The following is a 2,312-nucleotide window of genomic DNA, read 5'->3' as shown; positions in this document are numbered from 1 at the left end:
TCATTTGTTGATTTATTGATGGTAGCCATTCTGACAAGTTTGAGGTGATACCTCCTTGTCCTTTTAATTTGCATCTCTCAAATGATTTGTGACTTTGAACATTTTTTCATATGTCTCTTGGCCATCTGCATGTCCTCTTTGGAGAAGTGTCTATTTAGGTCCTTTGCCCATATTTTAATTGGATTGTTTGTCTCTCTGTCTGTGGATTCATTCTTTGATTCCAGCAGACAATCCGAGTTCCAGTCCAAAAATTCCGTATCAACATCAGACTAGTTGTTTTCCAATAGTCCATGGTTGGGGTCCACATGACCATGAGCCATGTGGGCTAGGGTAGAGTGTAAGAGCATACCCCTCCCCCACAGTAAGAGTGTAAAGAGAGTAAGAGGGTCTGGAAGGGCAAGGGAGAGAACTCCCTTTGTTTAGGAGTTCATGTACAATACTTCAGATTTTGTGCCCTTGTAGTGGCCACACCTATTCTGGCCAATAGCCTGCTCCCAGCTGTGACTGACAGAAAATCACCTTCTCTCTTTCACCCAGACTTTACTGGTCATGCTTACAATATTTGGCTTTCCCTCTGTTCCTATTCACTTAATTAATAATTGGATCAATCATAACAATATCACTACCATGGCTTTAATTACATATTAATTATTTATTTTTCAATATATTTCACGTGTAAAACACTAATATATTTGTTATTCAGCTTTAAAATGAGAAATAAATGATAATTACAATTTTGTATTCTTGTTCTTCTCATTAATTTTCAATTTTCCCTTAAAAAAACAAAAAGCATCTGGAACAATGATTCAATATAATGGACCCTCTAAAATTAACTATGTTTTGTTTTAGTAAGCTTATTTGCTAATATTTTAAAAAATATGTACTATTAATATTATAAATATGTATTATATGCATCATAAATATTATATAAGTATTATATTTATGATGTATATAGTACATATATAAAATTTGCTGTTTTAAGTAAGTCTAGTGTAAATTTCCTGGCATTAATTACCTTCATAATGTTGTGTAATCATCACTACTATTTTCAAAACAAATTTATTACCTTAACAAAAACTATGGAACAATTAATTAAAAATATGGAACAGTAAAAGTTACATGTTGTTCTTATGCAAGGACCATGCTAAGCTTCTCTGTATTGTTCCAATTTTAGTATATGTGTGGAAAAAAGCAAACATATGTGGCTTTTCTCAAAATAATTTCCATGAAGAGATTTAGAAAATCCAGAAATGGAATGATTATATTCCAGTGATAATTAATAATAAGTAAAATTTGGGTGGTGCTTGAGCCTTGTTCCTTCCATTCTCACTGAATTCTGAAATGCTAAAATTCTTCACCCATCTTTATGCTTCTGGGACTGGGTGGCACAAGCCTGAGATCTTAAAATGGTGTAAAGCACCAATATGTCAGGAGTATACTTTTTCAGTCACATGGGGTTTGGTGCCTTGGTTGATGTCATTGTTGTTATGGATGTGTGTTTGCCCCTTAAAAAATTTTATTTATTATGATTAAAGAGAAAATAGAATATATTGACATTAGAGAAGTATTTTTTTTTTTACTTCAACCAAATATGTGAAATTATGGATAAAGTAGGAATTTGAGAATGTCTATGAGGGAGTTTCAGAATACAATATGTTTTTGTGTCTTAAAATTAAAAACCAGATATGATAATAATAACAAATATAAATACAAATATAGAGTTAATGAAAAAATGGTGATTGAATTAATTCTATACATTTATAATAAAAATGCATTATCCAGCATTACTCCTATAGTTCTTTGAATCAATATGCAACAGCTCCATATTAAGTTAAGAAATATAGAGATTAAAAATGGCAGCAGAGTAAGTGGATGCTGCACAAACATGTTCTCAACACCTAACTGGAATTACAACTAAAATACAGAAAAACTTCATGAATAATCAAGAGAAGACTTGCTTGAGAGAACCCTATTAACCAAGGACCAAAAGTGGAGACTGAATTTAAACAGGTAGGAGGGGAGGAGGAGTGAAAGGGCAGGCTGGGCTCAGACAGACATCACCTGAAGTTCCAAGAGATATCTCAGCCATGGGAGGGTTGCCAACAAGACTTCTAGGGTCTAATCCCCAAGCTAAGTGCCCTAACAAAGAGCAGTAGAACAGAGAAGGGTACCCACATAACATCTAGCTGTGCAAAGCAGCAGAGTTGCTGTTGGCTAGGCAGAGACAACTAGAAATCCAGGCACCCTCTTAAGGGGCCGATGCACAAAATTCCCTGTGGAGCCACCCGTCTTGTGCACCAGCAGAGGAAAGG

At 34.5% G+C, this 2,312-nt stretch overlaps 1 non-coding gene across 1 annotated transcript; it reads right to left on the bottom strand.

Annotated features, from left to right (window-relative positions):
* Positions 1–1,094: 1,094 nt before the first annotated feature.
* LOC118730990 lies at positions 1,095–1,197 on the bottom strand. Its single transcript, XR_004991711.1, has one exon. It is a non-coding gene; the product is annotated as a U6 spliceosomal RNA (small nuclear RNA).
* Between the last annotated feature and the right edge of the window lie 1,115 nt (positions 1,198–2,312).

The sequence above is a fragment of the Pipistrellus kuhlii genome, unplaced genomic scaffold, assembly GCF_014108245.1.
Source record: "Pipistrellus kuhlii isolate mPipKuh1 unplaced genomic scaffold, mPipKuh1.p scaffold_m20_p_3, whole genome shotgun sequence".
NCBI lineage: Eukaryota > Metazoa > Chordata > Mammalia > Chiroptera > Vespertilionidae > Pipistrellus > Pipistrellus kuhlii.
This window is presented reverse-complemented; position numbering and strand designations above follow the sequence as displayed.